A 22,648-nucleotide genomic window follows, 5' to 3' on the forward strand; every position below is an offset into this window, starting at 1 on the left:
TGAGAGATGGTGAAGCTTATCTCCCCGCTGAGCTGTTCTACACCTGCTCAGCATCATTATAAGTTTAAGCTCTCACTTGCAATTGCACTTTCTATGCAAGAGTCTGGTGCTGGCTAAATAGAAGAAGCGAGAGTGTTTCTATATGCAATTGCTTCTGGGTATGGCAGATTTCTGTATTTATGGATGTCTATTACAAGAGCATCCCCATTCGTGGGGAAGGCTCTTCATGCATTGCTTAGCAATGCATATGAAGCTCAGGCTGCCCTTTCCTTTGTCAGGGGAAAATCATCAGAGGCTCTCTTAGGGCCTCCAGGCAGCACCCAGATGTATTTTTAGCTCTCAGAATAGGGGAGAAATTGCACAGAGAAGAAATAAGCAAAGGAGTTGAAGCTGGCTCAGTCGTCGGATTTAGGCAAGCTGGATTTGCAGCGATGAATGCGTGTTTCTGTGTGAGAAATGGAATGTATACAAAATGAGGCAAATCACCTTCCCAAGGATTTTGTGCAGAAGTAATATGCCTTCTGGATAAAGAACAGAGTTCCAGTGAGGAAGGTAATAAAGTGTAATCTGTAAAGGATCAGTGCTACATGAGCGCACCTCTGACGTCTCAAAACTGAACACCCAAGATACTGGCGAAGATAGAAATTCAAGGAGCAACCAGGTCTCAATCAGAGTCTTTGGGCTTGGATGTCAGACAAGAGAGCACATGATAATTGCAAGGATAAATCATTCTTCCAGTGGCTATCGATAGATAACCTCCACCAGCAGAACAGCAAAATTGCAATGCTTCACCTATCACAAGTGGTCTGAGGGCTGCTGTGAAGCCCTATTGCTAATTAAAGACTGGTGATCTAGAGCAAGCTTCAGATATACTTGGACAAGCCTGTCTCCTTTGCACATTTCTAGTTAGCACATTATATTAGCCTGTTATTCCTATAACCTTTCTAAACCATTTATGGCTTTTTTGCAGACACTTAAAAGCTTTATTGCTGCCAAAGGCGTGCCGTTTAAGTCTATGATAAGCAGCAGCTTTCGTTTAAACAAAGGTTGGTGCAATCATTAAGTCGGGGTGCAGAGATTATCTCCTGAACAGGTTCCTACACTATCACTAATACACAGTGTCGCAGTCTAGCAGTTAATCTGAAATAAAACCAGGGAAAAGAAGGACACCATTGAACCACAAATCTTTGTTTAGTTTGGATAACAATAATCAAAGACCACAAAACGCGATTATGACTTTGCCTCCCACTGCTTCGCTGCCTATTCATGCAGTACGTCCTGCCTGGCCCGCTGAAATGCAACCTGAAGGAAGCTGACAAATAATTGAAGTCTTTCTCTTTTTCCAAGATTATTTGCAGGTTGTGTCCTTAGACTGTATTTCTTCATCTCTTCAACTGCACAAAATAAACTCATTGGGGTGGTAGCTGCTAATCTTGCAGCCTCAGATGGCTCTGGAGGTTTATTGATGATGTTAAAGGGACTGCCAAGTAGCAGGACTCCAGCCAAGTGACCTGGATGTGAAAAGAGCAGAATTGGATTTTATACTATCTCCTGGTCCAGATGAACTGTCGTCACCCCCAGACATGGCACTTACTTTGTCATTGCAGGAGAGACAAGTCAGATTAGGTCAAAGGGGAAATATGTGTGCTGTGTTAGTATTCCTCATCCATCAATATCTGCTTACCTGTGTCTTAGAAGTCCTGCACAAGAAGCAGAGAATCCACCTGAGCCCTTGCAGGATGCTGCATTAGCACATCATTGTCATTGCCACTATGAAAGCAACTCTGAGATGTCTGCAGATCATTTGTCATGCTTTGGAGCACGTAGCTGGTCTCCAGAAAGCCTGAAGCTCAGAGTTGCTCTGTGACTTGTCTATCCATTCCCTGGTGGAACACCTCACCCTGATGGGTGCCTCCCCATCCCACACTGGGGATTGGAGGAACCCTGCTGTTCCAAGGTGCTGTATTGTAAAGGATGCACCATGACAAAGTGCTACAGAAGAGCTAGTTATTGAGAGCAGCATGCCTTGCCAAGCATCTGCTTGCAGTTCACAAGAGTCCCAGCACCCGATGGAGCAGGGATGAGGCAGACTGCCTCCTGGCTCTGCTGAAACATTCCCCTTTAAGCAGCAGCAGACTTTAATTCTGGTTTAATGGAGCAATGCCTGCAACTGTCATCCCAGCACCAGCCTTTCCCTGGGAATGACAGTGAGCTTGATTTGCCTTAAATAACTCCCCAGTGGAGCAGCTCCCCTGGAAGCTGTGAGATCAAACCCTTGGCATCTTGTTACAGGAATCAGCAGATAGAGGATTAGAGATATTCAAGTGGCACCCACTCTCTGGGGAAGACAGGGAAACATCTGTTAACATCTGCAGCCAGGCTTCCAAATCCCCAGTGTCAACCAGACCTCAGCCTGTTTCATGGCAAGATGGATACCAGGAGGAGGACATCCCAAAAGGTGTACTGCCAGGGGACAATCCATGAGCTTCTGCTATGGTTTGCTGCTTTCAAAACGGGCTGGATGCTGCAGCTCATTAGTGAGGATTTTAGTTGGTTTTGCTGTGATTTCCAAAGAAGGATCTTTTCTGGTTTTACTTTAGAAACATGAAGCTTTATCTTTGGCTGGAGGGTGTCTGAGGATAAGTGGAGAAATAGTAGGATTATGACCTTACTAGATCAAAAGATAAAAGACAAGCAATTGGGAAAGGAAGGATTATTTCTTATTTTGCTAGAAACCCGCTGTTGCTTGTTATCATCTGTTTAATTCAAATATCAGAAAGACACCTGGGGTAAGAATCTGGATGTTCAGAAGCTTCAGGTACCTCATCCCTTAAAAAAATATCACACCTACTTTCCACTATGTTTAAAAATCAAAGCAGAAAAAGAAACGTCTTGATAGCTCTCAAACAGCAAACATGTTTTTCCAGCTAAATCTTCAAGCCTCTGTTACACATGAAGAGTAGGTGTAAAATGTATTTGTTTCCTTTAAGGAGCACCTTTAAATCAACTAAATAAATGTCTCTTCCCACTACACAAATTGTCATTTAAACCAGCCTTTGTGAGCTGCAATTTCCACCCATCTCTTGGTTTTGCTGCCTGAAACACCATTTAAAATATTTCCAGCATCACTCCAAATGCAGCTGAGGGTTTTTGGAAGGAAGCACTTCAAATAAGGTTGGCTGTAAAGAATTTGCCTGGCACTAAACATCTGCTGTCAGTGCTGTTATCAGCAGAGTGCCACAAACCCTTCCTCACCTGTGGGCTGCTAATAGGTTTACTGCAGTTGAGATGAAAGATGCTTACTCCATAAGCCTATCCAGTTTCTCCCTATTCTGTTCCCCCAGTGTGAACACCTGTGAAAGAAGGTAGTGTTTATGAAGGCAGGAGTCTAACAGCAGTGTTTGGAGCCAAGCATAACAAACAATCCTCCCTAAGGAGGTTAATTCACCATGGTCCTAGCTGTGAGGATTTGCTAGTCTAGCTTCTACTCCAACTCCTGTCCCCTGCGCAGTCTGCTCTGCCTCTAAATCCTGAGCACCAGGAGCCCTACAAGCACTTCTCCACAGCCACATGTACTTAATGTCTTCCAGTGTACCATTAACTTCATCTCAAACCAAGCCCCTTAAAATTTCAGCACAGCTCTACCCAGTGAATCCTTACAGTCAGAGTGATCCTGTCAGAGCATTAAACCTCACACAGCCCAGGCAATGGGACACCCATTCTCTAGAAGAAAAGCTGATAGAAAAATCAACTCATTTGAATTCAGCTTGGCAAAACTTGCACTTCATGTCATGCTTTCTGCCAGCAGAATGCAAAGCCTTTTTATCTGAGTAAACCACCTCCAAATCCCTGGGCAGTGGGTAATAATGTCGACTTCTGTAGAGTGCTTCAAAGCATTTCTTCAAAGCCTTCACTACCTGCACCACACCATAATGACCTTTATTTTACAGCGAGATAAAGCCGTGCTCAGGAGCGGTGCAGGCCAATGGCGTAAGGTGCCATGGCACAGCACACTCTGCATGAGGATTTGTGCGTAACGCTTTGGATGAGCAATGGGAGCGGTAAATTGGAAAGAGTTTCTAGGTCACAGGAGAATGAAATCATGCTAACTGTGGCTTCACAGGCATTAGCTAATGCCAGACAGGGTGGGGTGGACCTACAGGTAAAGGTCATTCCTCTGCTCTCACCTCATACAAATCCTTTAGCACCTTTAGGTGCTCTAGGGCCACATAAAGGAGTCTGGTGTTGGGTTCTCTTGTCCCTGTTCCCTGCCTGCACTGCTCCATCACGCTATTCCTCTAGGATATCCTTCCCTGGCTGCTGGTGAAAGCTCTTTGACGGAGGGAAACCTGCACAGAAGGGTTCTACACAGGCTAAATTTGCCTGGTTCCCCCTAGGGCTTATAGATTCAGGATCCGTTAGCAGTTGAGCATGTTCGTAGGAGTCCTCTGCCTGCTTCTAGTCCCCTTGTCCTCCATCTCCCAAAAGGTCTGGCAGATGGGTTAAGGGAACTGCAGGCTACCTGGACACCACGGCAGACTCTGAGTCCTAAACCCTGTTTGGGATCTCTGGAATCCCTCCTTAAATCCAGCCCCAAACACCTAAACCACAGGAAATACAGTAGACATTTCCACTTGTGAATTTTCATGCGAGTGTAGATTTCATAGAAATAAGAGAGTTAGTTTTGCTTCCCTGAATAATCCACTCTTGTCAACAGAGGTTGCTAATAGAGGCTCTGCCTGGGCAGTTGGATGGAAATGAATGCATCGAGGAGACAAAGCCTTGTGCGGTTTGCAGACATGACACTAGCTCACTGAATGGAAATGATACATCCAGGTTTATTATAGAAGATTCTTGGTAGACATGTTTATTAAATGGCTTGCCTGTCGAAAGTGCTAAAGGATTCTCCGTTGTTTTCCCGTCTGGCTTGCTCTATCTCATGTCTCCAGGGCTTCAGATGGATCATCTCCACATACACTGCCCTTTTTTAGGCTTTGCCTCTTTGGCATGATCTTAATGAGCATCGCCTTTAAAGCCTACAGGCATCAGCAGATATGAGACTTCCAATCTGCCCTACTCAGATTCATTGCGCTGAGAGATTTTCACTCTGAGTTTCGAGTCTATCCAGATTCCTTTACATTATCTTTCTGGTTTCCCTCGTGTTTGTGATCCCTTTCAACTTCATGTCACTCTTGTGAATGCCTGTCATCCTTTTGTTCAGTCCTTCTTTACAGTCATCAATAAAAATGTCAAAAAAGACCAAAGATCTCATCTCTGGGATGCCCTAATAAACGTAATTCTATAATACAGTAGCTCCCTGCTTAGTATTCCTCTTTGTTTGCAGTCGCTCAGCTGTGATTTGGTCCATGGACTATCTCACTAAGATCATCCAAAGAGCTAAATTTTATGATACGATATCAAATGCTTCACCAAATGCAAACATGCTCATGGATTTTTAAGATCAGAAAGAAGCATGAGAGCATCAAATACGCTCCTTTCAATCCTCAGTGGAGCTTGCTAATGGGTATCACTAAAGCATCTCTTCCAGGATGTCTGGAGCTGAAGACCCCATGAGATGAGAAATCGAATCGTTGGCTTCATTAATCACACGTATTGCTTTTTTGTGTGTTTGTTTTAAAAAACTTTGTGTTAAATTTAATCAGGCTTTACTTTCTAGACATCGTTTCTGTGTCTTTTCTCTCTAAAGATTGTCTAGTAGCCAGTTGTTTCTCACTATGCTCATTGATGTTTCATGCAGTGATCTTTTGGGGTTTCCTTCTCGGTTTTTATTAACACAGCTCTTGATTCTGCAGATTTGTCTTTTCCTATGTACCTGCGTGCAGAAGTCAGTCTCTGTGATGATGAGGATGAGAACTGGAGCTCCTAATTCTCCCCATAAACAGCTATCTGTCAGCTGTAGCAAAGGCTCCATTTCCTGCACATGTTGCTGTTGCTTGTGGGTCCCCTGATGAGCTTTAATTTTCATGTCTTTATACATAACTCATTTTTGATCATTTAAAAGGGGAGCTAAGGTTCAAGATTATCTTTAAACAATGGCCCTCATTCCCTGCTCACTCAAATGTGAGCAGATGCAGAGCAACTGCTTTGAAGTCAGCGATGGAAAACAGGTATAGATGTCAGGGGAGACAAATACACTCTCTTTTGATATCTCTGGAGCAGGTCATGCAGAAATAGTATCCCAAACAATATCTGTGAGCAGCTGCTCATCCTGTGCCTCCAGTCATTCTCCGCACACCTCCCATCCCATCTCCCAGCGGACAAGAAAACCAACTAATCCAAAAAATGGAATTACCTAATTTGCTTCCCCATTATCCGAGGCTTGTAATAGAGACGTGAAATGACCTGCTGTATTTCAGCAGCAGAACTGAAGAGGCGAGCTGAGTCTCAGGTCTCAATTCTCACTACATCATATTTCCATTTGCAAAGGTCAGGGTCAAGCCTGGTGTGGTTTCTTCCTTTGTTCACGAAAAGCTCCCTAGAGATTAAGTGGGATTCTTCCTGAGTTGAAGAGGGAAGGATGGGAAAGGAGAGGAAGATCCACAGGATGTAATGGAAAAGCCCTACGTCTCAGGTGGTATTATTGAGGGTAGTTCTGCTGACTCACACCAGTTGAACACTGGGAGCATCCTGTACCTGTGCTCCACGGCCTCACCCCATAAATTGTGACCAGGACTGTCCAGGCTTCATTCTGTCCTTTCATTTCAGCCAACAAGGGCAGTCTCTTGCCTTCCTCCATGGCAAGGACAGTGACTCACCTGGTTTGGATTCCCCAGAGCCATCGGTGGAGGAGACAGGCAGCTCTCTCCTCACACCCGTACCTGTGAGGGGCATTAATCCCACAGGCAGGGAATCAAGGAGGGAGAGATATTTAAACATTACTTGCTCAACCTCTGAGTCCAAATATATGAGTGCCTGGGTCTGGGCTTCAGCTTGAGCTGTAAATAAGGACCTGTAAGCTATCTAAAGCTTGTAAATCTCCCTGTCACCCAGAAATCAACTGACATCGTCAGTCGGACCTGCCAGCACACATTTCTTTATGCTCATTACTCAGGGTTGAAAGCAAACTGCAGCTCAGCCGGCATTGCTTGGACTCTGAAGAGAAAGCAGGGTGAGCACAGTACCCATCCTGGCAGTGAGTAGAGCTGAGGTGCTTCCTCTCCTGGGCTGCAGCATTAGGACGTGTGTGTGTGTTTGGTTTCCTGGCATTGAGGTTGCCAAGGAAGCAGAGTCTCCTCCACAGCCATCTGCGTTGTCTCGTACAGCATCAGATATGTCAAGGAGATTTCTCCCCTGGGCCATCATGTAGATGCTTGCTGGTGTGTTTGACTTGCATGGTAGTGAAATGCCATAAAGTTAAATGAATTATTCCAAAAGCAGAGAAGGTGAAAATCTCTGCTGTGAGCTTAGTGCCACGGCAATAGGAAGCGATTTTGCTCTTGGGTTTGAGTTTCACAGTGTCAGAAAGGCTCACGTTTTATATCTGAATACCAGACCTCTCCATCCTTGTTCTTGTGCCTAAATGAACGTCAGCCCCAGGCAATGAACTCAGTCCAGGGCCCTGCAGCAGCTTTTCATGACATGCTGCTCTCCAGCTGCATGGCTTCCCATCCACGGCACCTTGTTGTAGACATGATGGAGGGCACAGGACCTGCAGTTCAGTGACAACAGGGTGAAGACATCCTGTCTTCCCTGTCCATCCTTTTGCAGCAGGAAGCACAGGTTTCTCTGGGATGAAAGGGAGCAGCTTCTATGAAGTGAGGAATGGGGAGAGTGAGTCAGGGGGCACTGATCCACATCCTTCACTGTGAAGCTGCTGCACAGCACACTGGGGGCTTTTTGAACAGAGAGGCCAAGCCCTGGCTAGCAAAGCTACATCCAGACAGTTGCAGTGATGAATGGGATGTGATTCATGTAGCAAATACGCTTCCATGATGGAAACAACTTTGCTGGGGAATTGATGATGGTCAGCATAGGACAGTTGATCTCTCCTTGTTCCTTGCCCCTCTGCCTTAGATCCTGCAGGACACAGAGACCACAGGTCATCCTCCACCAGCCCCAGGGCATCACTCGGTTTGTAGGAATGTCTCAAGGCATCTGCAGGCTTGGCTCTATTGGAAGGATGGATCCATTTGTGGGCAGCTGGGTGTTGTTAAAGGTCTTCATCAGTGTGGTTGGAACAGCTTTGCAGCCCCCACTGAAAACTCCCTATGGCTGTAGGGAGGCTGCAGTGACTTTAGGCCACAGGCTTCACAGTCTGGGCTTGATAAGCAGATTGCAAAGGGGTCTAGAAGAGGGTGTTTCTTATTTCAGACTGCAAATAAGAGTGGAAGTTGCAATAGGGCAAATCCTCAGTGGAAAACAGAAGGATGAATGAATGCTAGATACTTCTGTGCTACTGTGTGAAGAGGTGTTTGGGACTCCAGGGATGAAATAGTCCTTTAAAGCTCCCATTTCATTCTGCCTTAGGGTGTAGTCAAGAAACAACATGAGACAGTGTCAAAACCAGTTCTCAATGAATAAGAGGTTAAATCCAAGCAGTTTTATACCTTTCTTTTCCAAAGCTCAGGACCATCTTGCAGAACCTTTGGGGCTAAGAGAAGGTAATGTTCCTTCTCATTGGAAGCAGCATTGCTGTGCGATGCAGGCAGGCTGGGAAGGATCACGGAGCCTCATGTGGTGGAAGAACAACGCCAGCCTGCCTCGGAGATTGGTGCTGCTGCAGCTTTCTCTTCTGCTATTTCAAGAGGGCTTTAGTAACTCTTGGGTCCTCTTAAAACAGATTGTCTGATTCTTGGCAGTATATTCTGAGCATCTGATTTGTTTCGTGGCACAGAAGCATTTGTGGACCATGATGTTTCTATGTCAACACGTGCTTGAGGAGGTAATATTTCCCCCAGAAGCAGTCGGTGTTAGAATCCAGATCAGAGCTCTCTCCACATCATTATTCTCAGTAAAGGACTATCTCAATAAGACATGCTGATATGTTTTCTCTAGGTAGGATTAAAAGCACTTCAGGCTTCATGCACAGAATTTTGCTTTATAAGTCTGTGGGAGAGTGCATTTTCTCCACTCTGGTCCACTCTGGCGATGCTGCCTTTGTGAAATGGGAATAATAAACTTTCCCTGCCTCCTGACAGGGCAGAGAATTAACTCTTTGAAGTTTGTAAGGCCATAGAAATGCCTTGCTATTCCTAAAATTACTACTGCTCGGGGCTTTTAAACAGCTGCCACAATTCACTTCAATGGAGGCTGCCTTGAACTGGTGGGTGAAGTGAACACAGTATATCAGGTGTTAGGCTGAAGAAAAGCTTTGGGATCTGTGAGGCTGAAAGGCACTATATAAATATGAGTTATTTGTAGAAATGGGTTTTATAACCCTATCGTTCTCCTCTGGTGTACCTCTTAATCTAAGGGTTTCACTAGCCTTTACAAACACTTAACAAGACCTATATTAAGCTTCAAGCCTCTTCAGTGCTCATGTTTTACATTTACACTGAGTGAATGCAGCTGGGACAGCTCCATTGTTTGCCCAGCTTACACAGCAGGTCAGTGATGGGCCTGCTTTGGTAATTAGTCATTCATAATGACCATCTGCATTGAAAATGGTGCGAGAAACAGCTTTAGGAAGAGGCTGCTTCAAAGTGCTTCATGGCTTGGGAGATTTGCCGCCTCTTCCTCTCCTTCAGGAATAGCTGATGGTCTCATTTAACAAATGTTAAAGCTGCTGCTGAGTGGATTTGGGTTACAGGCACAAGGGCCAGTCCCTGAGCCTCTGTGTTAGATCTGCATATACTTATTGTGTACCTTTCATAAACAGCAGGACAAGGATAATACATGAAATGTGAGTGTCCTCATTAATGCAGTTATGGAGGCACAGTGGGGAAACTGAGGCAATGAACGGGTATTTCAGACAATGTATGCAGACTGCCAGACTTCTCATTGCTAGAACATGTAGGGGTTGGGCGTATAAACATTTCCAGAAGGAAAATGCATGGGGATTTCACTGCTCCTAGCCCCTACGTTTCTGGGCTGGGAGTCTTTTGAATCTGTATTGAATCTTGTGGAGCAAAACCATTTTTCCTAATCTTTGATTTAGTATTTCTGCCGGAGGAAGAAAGAATCAAATGTTGATCCATAATGCTTAACAAATCAGTTTAATCATGGGTAGCTCTTTATTTTGCCTGTGAAGTCTCCGCTGGCTGCTAAGTTACACATCAGGCAGCTGCAGACTGGCTCAGTCTTGAATTGCAGCCATAGCCCCCAGTTCTTACATGATCATAGCAGCATAGCACGGTTTGGATTGGAAATGACCTTAAAGCTCATCCAGTTCCAACCCCCTGCCATGCGCAGGGACACCTTCCACTAGAGCAGGTTGACTCCAAGCCCCGTTCGACCTGGCCTTGAACACTGCCAGGGATGGGGCAGCCACAGCTCAGCACACCCTGTACCTCACAGTGAAGGATTTTTTCCTAATACCTCATCTAACTTTCCCCTCTGTCCATTTAAAGCCGTTCCCCCTTGTCCTGTCACTACACGCCCTTGTACAAAGTCCCTCTCCATCTTTCTTGTCACCCCTTTAGGTGTTGGAAGGCTGATGCCCAGGTCTGGGATGTGTTTTAGCACATCCTCCAGCTGCTTCGCGGGAGCCCGAGACATTCACTTCTTTTCTCTGCTGCTGTCCCTACTAAAACTTTTCCCAGTGTGCTGGCTCACAGCTGCTCTATGCTGCTCCTCTGCCTGGAAAGGACAAATTGCTCAGGATCCACCCCTCCTGAGCCCAGACAGCTTCAGGGCATGAACAGTTTGATGAGCCTCTTGTCTGGGAGAACTGCTGCTGCTTTCAAGTTTATTATCTGTGCAGCAGCAAGGCTGTACCAACTCATCCTTTATGCTGCTGCAGGCAGCAGTGGGCACACGTGCAGGGGTGCAGGGATACGTGTGTGGATATGTGTGCTCTCCCCTATGGGTCAGGGCCAGGACCTGGATCCAAGTCCCTGTGTGCTTCCACGCCATCTAAATCCCTTCCCTAGTGTCTTTGCCAAGTACCTATTGATTTCAGACAGGCTGAATACAGCCCCTTAAATGCATTTGTTGCTTTGTGTCTTCAAAGTACTCAAGGAGTATTATTAGCTAATTAATCTTTCTAGTGTGGCCTGTAAAATAGGTAAATATTATTCTTGCTCTGGAGCCAGAAACATAAAAACAAGAAGACAGAGTGGCTCCAGCAAGCTAACCCAGAACGCTGAGTTAAGACCACTAGTGAGGACTCCTGCCTGTTGATGGCAGCCGTCATCTGTGCTGCCACAGGCATACATATGTGTGGCATCCTTTTCTAGAGGAATTAACAGTACAGACCGCATTTGTCATCATGGTGGTATGCTGAGGTGCAGCTTGAATTCTGATTTCTGGCCCTGTAACCCACATGGGCTCCAGAAGGGACAAAGTGGAGCATGGTCCTGATTGTCTGCATCGCTGTGTATGAGGTGCCCCGCTCTCTGTGCTCAGCTGCATTTACAGGTGCCGTGTGAGTTAGAAAATGAGATACTGTGAGACAGTCTCTCTTTTTACAGCCACTTCATTTACAGCTGCCAAGTAAATTGGGTTTTGAAGAGGCATCAGAATTTAGGGTGTTTCTTTCCACCAAACCACTGAAATTCCCAGACAGTTGACCTGTGGAGGCAGGAGGGTTAGTGGTACAAAATAAAGCAGTTTATTATTGCTGTTCTCACTCTGAGCTAAAATTTCCCTATAAAAACACATAGCTGCCAGCACTGTGGGTGGACATTATTTGCCTTACTTCTTGAATAACCTAAGTCTGTGTAAGAAAAACACTCAGCCTAAGAGCTTGATGCCATTTAGGCCAGTTTCAAAAGTGAAGCGATTAAAAGTGCTTTTGTTCTTTCTGCTGCTCCTGTTGTGTTACATAGGGAAGACAGAGAGCGAGGCTGCCCAAGCAGCAGCACAGAAGAGGATTAAACTCAAGGCGAGAGGCACAGATGATACCTGGAGGTGACACGCATTGTACTGCACGTTTCATTAGCTCTCATGAAGCTCTTAGCTGACGCCTGTTCATTAGCCACAGACATCCCAACCCAATTGCCCATGTAGCTCTGCAAGGGATCCCATCACTTTATCCCAATGGAGTCACATGCAAAGCAGGAAAGCTCCCGATTTCCAGCTAGGAGGTATCATTAGGGAGTCTGGTCCATCAATATTTCACTGTGTCTCTGCTCCACGAAGGAACGGGCTGTGGGATGTTTCTCTGTAGCTCATGTGCTTCTTAAACTTGTCTCCTTGGCAACTCTTTGGTTTAAACAAAGATTATTTTGGAACTGGAGCTGTCAAAAAACACAGCAGCTCCAGGAAGTTTTCTTGTTAAAATATGTTGGCTCGGCAGCACCATCTTCTGTCCTGCCCTTTAAACAGCCTTGGATGTCACACTTCAAAAACGGGTGCATGCTCCTTGGTTAGAAGGGAACTGCGTGAAAGAGATTGAGTTAACGTTTTCCATGTTGGGAATCGAAGCCATAAGCCAGATACAGCCCAACAGGTTGGGAGTGTGAACAGCAGTGCAGACGAAGGTGAGGTAAACCCTTGCAACCAGGGGCAAATTGCTCCAGGTCAAGCGCTTTCCCAGCTGAGGAGCCTTCCCTTCAGTGGTTGTACTCCTGCTTGTAGGATTTTCACTGTGATGGTTTTAAGGGACCAGGAGCTCAGTGCCTGCTCTGCACAATCCGTCTCGTGCGCTCACTGAGCTCCGCTTCCCTGGGGTTTTGTTGCTGGCTTTGCAAGGCTTTGAGGTGAAGACTTTCCTCCTTGCCACAGAAGTTGCTCGATGGTTGCGTTTTGGCGGTGCTGCATAAATGCCAAGTCCCACTCAGCAAAGCCCAGGGAGATCCAGGGGCAGGGAGAGGGCAGAGGGAGGAAGGACTCGAAGGACTCCCACTTCTCCACAGCGCATTGGGATTCAGGCAGAGATCTGTGGCATCAAGGTTAAATTAGGAGGGCAGCCACAGTCATTTCTCATATCTTCTGGCTGACTGCTGTCTCCTCTCAATGTCCTCCATCCATCTTCTGAGCCAGCAGCTCACCCCCTTTTACCTTCAAACACAGCTCTGCTTCTTCAGCCCACCATAGAGGCAACTGCCTGCATGTATCACTGTAGCGTGTGTATGAGAGAGAATATTCCTATTTACTTTTTACTTCAGAGTATTGTTGCAGGCCCTAAGTAATTAATACCTGAGCAGCTCAGCTCCTCCTGTGGCAATCACCACACAAGAGAAAAGTGTTCTTATGAAAAATACAACAAAGCCCTCAAACCTAAAACACAGCCGCTTGCTTGTAAGAGACACTCTGTGGCAGGATTCTGCAACACAGCGATCAGTCTCGCTTTAATACACAGGCTGGGGTAATGTAAGAAATACTTGGAGAGCAGCCACAGCCTTCACAGCAGCTGCTGCTACGGGTTTTTGTCAGGATTAAGTTCATTTCAATTATAGAAAGGCTTGTGATCACCTGCTAGGAGGCTTTCAGCAGTTCAGGAGGCTGAGGATGTGTATACAGCTATATTTAAATACCAAATGCATCACATACTCCGCCACCATCCCATTTGCACAGCGCTCTGCAGACATCCCCTAATTGTTTAAGTATAGATTTCGTCTTCCTTTATGGCGTGATATCAGCGGATTTTCTTAAGGAGATAATTTAAAGGAAGTGTGGAGGCTGAGTACAACGGGCATCGTGCCTTGCGAGCCTTTGTTACCGCTTGCATTGCTCAGGCAATGCCAGAAGAGGGCCGAGCACTGTACCTATTGCTGCTGCTTCAACCCTGCAGTTCATGCAATGGAGCCATGAAATGTTCTGTCCCAGTGTAATGCTCAGAGAGAAAGGAGACTTTGATTTTGCACAGGGAGTAACGGTCGCATTTGATGATCTTAGAGGTCTTTTCCAACCTAGTTGATTCTATGATTCTATGTTTCTATGACAATGCAGGCAGCAAAAAGCCTGAGAAACCTGTGAGAAAGCCTGGAGTGAGAATAAAAGTACAGGGAGCTGGGAAACATGGAAGCACTGGTCTATGGTAGGAGGATGCACAGCTCCACATGGCCCTTCTGCCAACCAGTGACCCCAAAGGCCTCCTCCATGATGCAACTGGGCCCGAGCAGGCAGAGCCTGCAGTGTGAAAGGGAAGAGGCTGACAGAGATTGTTCAGGGGTTTAAGTGTTGCAGCCTATGCCATTTCCCACTCTGCTCCAACCCAGGTACAACCACAAACTCAGACCTCTGGGGCTCCTGAATTTAATCATATTAAGACTTTGCTCTTCTCTGCCCATACCTGTAGGAGGTTTGCAGAATTAGCAGCAGATGGTCCCTCAAGAAATAGCAGTATCCCTGTCTGACTGCAGGAGGAGGAAGGCATGAAAAGGAGCAGCCATTCAACCCCTGCTTCGCCTCCCCATGGTGTGGCTGTAAGGGATGTCACCTTGCAGGGTTGGCCAGCAAGGTCACCACTGGTGCTCCTCCTTCCTACCATGCCTGTCTTATCATCAAACCCCGCAATCGCTGTGAAGGTGGCAAAGAAGGGACAGAAAACAAAGAGGCCAGAGGCAGCTCAGGCAGAAGGGAAACCTTTCAGGGTGACAACAGCAAGGAAGTGACTTCTGGTGGAAGGTCTGGCACCTCCACATCTGATAGTGATCCTGGCAGGCAAGTCACAGCTATCATTTGACCTGGGGAATGCTGTGGTTGGATTGTCCTTTTCAGTATAAATTAGGAAATGGCTAATGCCAATTCTTAAGACGTGTTGAAACAACAGAAGCACTGTCCAAAGGTTGTTCTCAAAGGAATTAATTTTGCCTAATTAAATATCTCCACGGATCTCTCCAAAACATCAACATGCAGCACTCCACAGACTAATGGGAATCACACTGGAGCTTGGCATCATGTGCTGAAGTGTTAACAGATGGAGGGGATGGTCACGACGGAGGAGTAGGAAGACAAACCTCCCTTTCTACCTCTGCCCCAAACCATGCTTCATCACCCATCTCAGCTTACCCATCTGTTAAATGCATGGAAAATACTTACTATAGATATGGATTCACCCAGAAGGCAACTAGCTATGGTCATGGAACAGTGCAGCAGAGGCTTTGAGGCGTCTGAGAGCTTTGGGGGTTTTGCACAAGGTTCAGATGAGCAGGGGTAGAAGCCCTGCTGGATTGTATCTCTCTGTTTCCTTGCAGGTTGAGCTGCATCCTGGAGGCAGAGGGCTGCTGCCACAACCTGCCCTGATCATCCTCATCTTGCTTGCTAATTTACACAAAAAAATCAAGCATTTCTGCTTTCAGCCTGATTCAGTTACTGTCACTGGCTCCTTTTGGAAGGGGAAAGCTTGTGTTTCAGCCAGCTCTGCTGCTGCCCCCAAGTTGTTGTTCTCAACTCCTCCTTTTTATTGAAGAACAGTACATTTACATCCATGGCCATGTTCTGGCAAGCTGGAGAGATTGTAGACACTTGGAAAACAGAGCTTTTTAAAATGTTCCTTACCTCAATACCTTCCATTTTAGAAATCTGGGACTATTCATTACAAATCAGGTTAAATGCAAAAAAAGAAAAGAAGTGGGAAATAGCAAAGTCCTGATAGAAGTATAAATAGCCAGTTAAAACTGCTGGTGCAGGCTGGCACATGGTATAACACAGCCATTCAGGGCAGGCTCAATTATTTCTCAAACTGGTGTGAAAAGCTCACTGGCTTTGGTACCTCCTGTGAGCATTTACTCTATTTACAGGAGACATTTCCACACAGCGCAAACTCGGGATGAGATTCCACGTGGTGGCCTCCCTATCCTCCTGGGATGTCCTCCCTGCGCCAGCTGCTCACAGTGCAAACGTGGTGCCTTGGCACAGTATGGGATCATCTGCTGCCAGCCAGGAGCATCTTGGCTCTTAAAACTGTCAGATTACCCATCCCTTGCAGCAAACAATAACATTATGCCAGGGTAGAGGGATTTTGGCTTTTTTAGTGAAAAGACAGACACTCATGAATCATTTGCATCATTCTATGATTTGCATGACTTGATTTCCATTGACAAGGATAAACATAGAATCATAGAATCAAACAGGTTGGAAAAGACCTTTAAGACCATCAAGTCCAACTGTCACCCCAGCACTGCCCAGGCCACCACTAAACCATGTCACTAAGGGCCTCATCTACATGGGTTTTGAACGCTGCCAGGGACAGTGACTCCACCACTGCCCTGGGCAGCCTGTGCTAATACCTGACCACCCTCTCTGTGCTCCTAATAGACAATCTAAACCTCCTCTGGCACAGCTTGAGGCCATTTCATCTTGTCCTATCACTTGTTAGGACAACAAATAATCTTGCTGCAGGGGGGGAAAGTTTAAAATGACCTTTTGCTTTGTAAAGCCACAGCAAATAATAGCGATTAACACAAATTATCAGCGCTGCGTATCTATATACATTGAAAGTTTCCTATTTCTAGCATCTCACATTGCTTGATCCCCATAAATCTGGGTAATAGCAACAGGTCTCCCGAGGGTGGGTAGGGGCTAAAGGTGGTTTTCGACAGGAGAGGGAGCTCTGTCTGCACCCGCTGCTGGGCAACCACTGCTTGTTTCAGGCAGAAGAAATGTCAGGGGAAAAGCTGTGCCCCCCATTGCGTTCCTTATGTGTATTCTCAACTGTCTGCAAGAATTTCACAGGTATTTAACTGCAGTGATTTGGGTTTATAGATATATAGTAATGCTCTATAAACCTAACGGTAAAACAAGCTTCCATGCAAAGCGTGCTTTTGTTTGGTTCAAGAGGAGATGACATACCCTCTTCAATGCAACCACTTACGCTTTTGGAGGAGCTGGGCACAGGAAAGGCAGAACGCGTTTGTCACAGTCCTCCGAGGTCTCCGGGTAGGAACATTTCCCTTATCTTCTCAACAAGTTTACAGAAGGCTGAAAGCTGTGCAAGGCACAGCCACTCTTGTATCTGGATTTCTTACTTAAAAATGAGAAAAGTCAGATCCGGTCAAAGGATTGTTGCCCATTTGACCTAAATAAGTTAAAACAAAACAAGGACTTAGAATGTATTTGGAGAGAATAGGAGAGAGAAAGAGGGAACATGAGGATTCCAGGGACTGGGGGCAGTTCCATTGTTCAGAGCTGCTGGCCCAGGCCTTGCTCAGGTTTTTCAGCGTTGCACACCATGTCTTGTTCAAACTGTTCAGGAACCCCCTTCTTTCTCACTTTAAGTAATATTGCTGCTTCTCAGTGTGTTTCACTCTCCTGTAAGCCTGAGGCAAAATGCCCACCATCCACACATCCAAAAGCCTGGTATCACGGAAACCGAACTCCAGAACTGTGGCTGCTCCATCCCTGGCAGTGCTCAAGGTCAGGTCGGACGGGGCTTGGAGCAACCTGCTTTAGTTGATGATGATGATGAGCGGGGGGTGCCGCACCCGGCTCAACCCCTCCTGTTCCCGGGAGCCCAAGCGCTCGGTGTTTCCCTGCGGGGTCCTTCAGCCCCGCTCTCCGCCCGACACCAGGTGGCAGCAGAGGCGGGTTCATCCCCCGGGATGCGCCGGAGGAATCCGCGGTGCGGGCTGGAACGGGGCTCGGCGCGGGGCAGCCCCGTTGTCCGGCAAGGGCGGTGCGGGGTGGTGGAGGCTGGTTGCGGGGCTGGAGGCGGTTCGCGGTTGGGTCCGGGGGCTCCCCTGCTGCCGCCGGGCGGCACAGTGGGCCTCGCTGCCGCAGTCCGTCGGGACCCCGAACGGATCGCGGGGAGCTCGGTTGTGTTTTCTGTCGTGTTTTGTGCTTCGTTCCATCCCGCACGTTTGACTATCAGATGTAATACGATGGACAATTTCATCCTCCTGGCTTGTCAACACGCTGAGCAAGCAGGACAGACCAGCAGCCCTTTTGGTTCAACCCCCTACAACCTTTTATTTTCCCTTTATTCTACTTTTCATTTTTCCTTTTCATTTTCCTTTTTATTCTTACATTTAGTTTTTCCATTTCCTCTTTCCTTCTCTTTATTATCCTTCTTCTCTTTCTTTTTCTTTTTCCTCTTTCTTTTTTAATGTCATTCTTTTCATTACGATAGGAATGTCTTAACTCGTAAGTGAGATTTAGTTTCCAATTTACTGCTATAGACAAAGCAGTACCTGGCACAGATGTGTTCCTTTTCTGCACAATGTGTTGGTTCTGGCTGGATTGGATTTCAGGTCTGAACTCTCCAGATATATATATCCATCTAATGCGTACATACATACATATATATACTAGATGTTCTGTGCCATTGTGGTTGATCTGAGACAGAAAGCTTCAGCTGCACCGGACATTCTTTCTTGTATTTTGCAAGGGCTTTACCTTCAGCTCAGAACAGGGGGGTTTCACATCTGCTGGTATCAATTTAATCAAGAATGCAAAACATTTTCCATTATTTCTTTTTGTGTTCCTTCTCTGTTGGGATATTCTTAAGCTCCAGGAAATTGTGCAGCCAAAATGACTGCTTAACTCAGAACTGCCACAGCTCAGAATTTCAGCAGCCTTTGGAGTCAGCTTATGCCTGACTGCTGAAATAGTTTTATTCACGGATAGAATATTTCTGTGTTTAAAGAAGAAATCCTGTGATGCACACCCTTAAAGCCGTGACTTATGCTTCAATCTTACAAGCAGATGTGGAAAACAATAGGGTTTGTTTTGTTCTCAGCCTAGAAGAGCCATATCCAGCTCTCAGCTTTGGTCACAAAATTCCTGGCAGAGTAACGACTCATTCAGCACTGATTTAATCTCTCTGGATTTCATAGTTATTCCCATGAGGCACACAGGGCACCTCAGCATTTCACAGTGACAACAGGACTGAGATGTGGACCTGCCAGTGCAAATCCCCCTTAGCCAGCAGCAGATAAAGGTCTTGGGGCTAGAGCAGTCGCAGGCCCACCTAGAAGGAGATGGGGCCAGTGGACCACATATTAACCATTTCCTGGCAAACCCCTCTCAAGAAAGGTCAGTACAACCCCTTTGGTCCCAGTTTCCAAAGATGCATGTGCATTTACACGCCCAGATGAGATGGTCAGGAGACACCACAGATCTCATCATAGGCCAGCACTGGTGGAGTGACTGCCTTTCTCTTTAATGGTAGCTTAACAGAAGCTGGAACAGCAGGGATGAAAACTGATGCAACTCTCCCAGCAGGTCAATGGTCTCATTAGGTACATATTTAATAGGGAGAAATTCCAGCGCTGAGCCAAACCACAGCATTAGAGGTGAAGTCAGAGTCCCTGTGACACCCAGTGTCCTCTGAGCACTGCTTTAATCTCTCGCCTACCTTTGGTATTTACGTTCATTTCTCCATTAAAGGTTGCTGCTTACCCAGGGCAATGTGTCATTCTTCCCACTGCACCTCAAATTTTAGTCACATGCAAGCCATGGCAGAGCTTTGCCAAGTGACCCACTGCACTGTGCTTGGTGGCACAGTTCCTCAGTGGGAGAGGAGAAGCCGTGGTGCTGGTATTCACCAATGGCAGGATACAGGGATAAGGCTGGGATGTTGATGTTTGACCCAGCGTGCTGAGGGACCTTCCCATCTTCTTTGCCTTTGTGATGGAGGGCATCAGCCCAAATACCAGTTCTTGGGAGTGCTAGACGGGCATTACGTGTGTTCCTGCAAAGGGAATACACATCCTCTAGCATATTTCTCCAGCTTTATGTCTTAAAACAGACAACTGGAACATGATTCTCCACAAGCAGGAAGTAAAGCCTCCTGCAAATCTGTGTCCTGTGTTACCAGACTCTACTTAAAAAAACAATCCCCTTCCATGTGTCCCATCACACCCACAGCAAGCAGAGAGTGTGATGTGATGAGATGCACACTAATTAGCAGGCTAATGGCTGGGCAGCTGCCACCGAGCAGGATGGCAGATGGCCATGCTCGCAGCATCCCTACCCCAAGCCACAGTATTAGAAGGGTTGAGTGGGGGAAGTTTCTCTCTGGTTCTTCTCCCTGTCTTTCAAGTGTGGTTGGATTCAGTAAGTGTTGTAAGAGGCACTGACAGATCACGCAGCACAGTGTTCCCATAGGAGAGCAGGAGAGCAGGGCTGGGCTGGGCTCAGTGAGCTGCTATCTTGCCTGATGCCACAAAACCTCTGCCTTCTGCATCTTCTAAGCATCCTCCGCAAGTCTGGAGTTGTAGATGTTGTCACACCAGAACAAGCTCCTGTTGGCTGTGGCCTTCCAGACTCTGCCTTTTCTGGGTAACACAGAAATTCATGCTGGAGTTAGAAAATGTATAAATATTGAAACCAGAAGTGGGTAAGTTCTGTGTAAGAGTGAAAGAGCTGGTAAGCTCCCTCCTACGGTTCCTCTTCCTATAGTTCCTCTGCACCTACCTGCCCCTTCAATGGCCATTTACTCCAGCATTAAGGCAGTGTACAGTGTACAGTAAGGTACAGGCTCTTTCTCTTCCACTGTGGATTTCTCAGTGCACTGACTGTGTGCTGGCTTAGGAGAGAGGAACTGGCCAAGCTGAGAGCTGTAGCACTACAGGGCTGTTTTGGGGTCAGTGTGCACCAACCCAGGTCCTTGATGTTGCTGGCAGGAGGCATCTCGCACTCCTCTGTCCCAGTCCCCTATTCCACTCTCTGTCTGCTGACTTTTGTGCTCAGGGAACTGATCCAGCTGAAAAGCAGAGGAAAAAGGAAAATTATGGAGTTTGGATCTGCAATAACTTATCAGTCTGGCTGATGGCATGACCACTCAACAGCAAGCACCAGAGAAGGGGCCACTTCCTCTTTGAGCAGCAGCTGATACAGAAGCCAGTCATTACAAACCATCTCCCATAGGCACAACCACTGGTGCTAAGAGCAGTCCTGCTTTTCTTCAACCCCAGGAATCACATTGCCCAACACCACAGTGCCTCCGCCTTGTGCTGACGGGTGGTTTCAGCCAGGCTGGAAGCTCTTTGTTAGTTGTCAGCTAAATGAGTTCCCTGGCCCAGCACCACGGGTGCCTGTGTGTGGCCGAGGGTGGTGAGAAGGACATCCATCTCTCCCATTCAACACAAGCATGGATGTGTGCCCAATTAAAATGGCTATTAACTGTGGCCTTCGTTAGTAGGATTGACAATGGCAACTTTTAATGAAGCATTTGGCTTGCGCAAGAGGCGGAGGAGGGGAAGGATCACTTCTCCATTTACCATGGATATGTTTGAAAAATAACCCCAAACAAAGTGAAAAGAATTTCCCACAAGTAATTTGAGTGGGATACAGCTGGATGTTGAAACTCAGGGTGTAGGCATGGGAGGCATAAAGTCTATTTTAAATCCCCACTTTCTCTCCCCAGCCAGATGAATGTTAGCAGATTAAGGTGGTGACTGTTTTCCATGTTGGTTCTTGACTGTTTCTGCCAGAACTAGATTTTTATATCCCATTTATAATGGGGTTGGAGCAAGGGAAAGGTGCTGTAATGGAAGTGCTGACACCACTTCATCACACACAGCCCTGCAAATGATGCCGATGCCTACGCAGCTGGAGGAGCCGACTTGGCAGCTTATACTGGGCCAGGTCTGACAGAAAGGCTCTTTGAAAGTAACTTACTGCTCCAAAAATAAACACCCCCCCCCCAGCCTTCCTTGCACTGAATGGATGACAAGATTGCTCTTGGCTGTATTGGAGTCCCAGGACATTGTCCAGGGCTTCCCCAGCCAGCACCACCACAGGATGGGGTTAATTGCTTGAGATGTGGTGGGAATTGCTGGGTGTGATTTATTAAGGCTCTTTATCTGATGTAGGAGGTACCAGAAGGAAAGAGGAAAAACTAGTTAAACTGGAATAACCCTGGTCTTGCTGAGGGTGGAGGAGAAGTAGGGTGTAAGGCTAAAGGTGTTATCTGTGTCATAGCCTTCTGTCTCTGTGCACCACCAAGTATCCTCTCAGCCCTCCAGGACTGTGCCAAGCTGGTGCGGTCCTGCTCTGCGCCTCCTCACACCTTTTTCATGACTGTGATGCCTTTTGCTTGCTCCCTCTGTTCTCAGGGAGGAGGAACAAAGGCTGGGTGCCTTAAGTCACCACGCTGTGGTCTTCAGGGAGTTTCTGGCTATGTTCTCGGAGGAGCTGCCTTTCTCTTTAATCCCATTGAAACGCACGGTTGTGCCACAAACCACAGGGCAAACAGTCCGCAAGCAAGCTGACTGCAGGTGTAGGCAGCAACGGCTCTGCTCAGCACAGGGCACAAACCCAGGAGAGGTGGTTACTGCAGAAAAGAAGTTGCTGTTTAACGCTACGTGAACAGAATTTATCTTGATTTTAACAGAATTTATCTTGATTTTTCAAGAGACCAGGTCCAAAAGTGAGTTTTGAGCAGAGCTGAACTTGGTTGCCCTGGGGGGAACTGTGCAAAACTCAGGAAGTTCTGAGGCTTGCTGAAGCAGAAACACTTGTTCAAACCACAACATCTGAAGGGAAATCTAAGGTGGCCTGGGGCTTTTAACAAGAAATTGTTCCTTTTACACAATGAGAGTTTCTCACAGCAATGCACTGGTGTTCCAGTGTGGAGGTGTCACCTTCCCAGCAGAACCCAGAGCACTGGAAATGCAAGGGATGCTCAGGAGGTGGGACA

Source organism: Psittacula echo (genome assembly GCF_963264785.1).
Source record: "Psittacula echo genome assembly, chromosome: 10".
NCBI lineage: Eukaryota > Metazoa > Chordata > Aves > Psittaciformes > Psittacidae > Psittacula > Psittacula echo.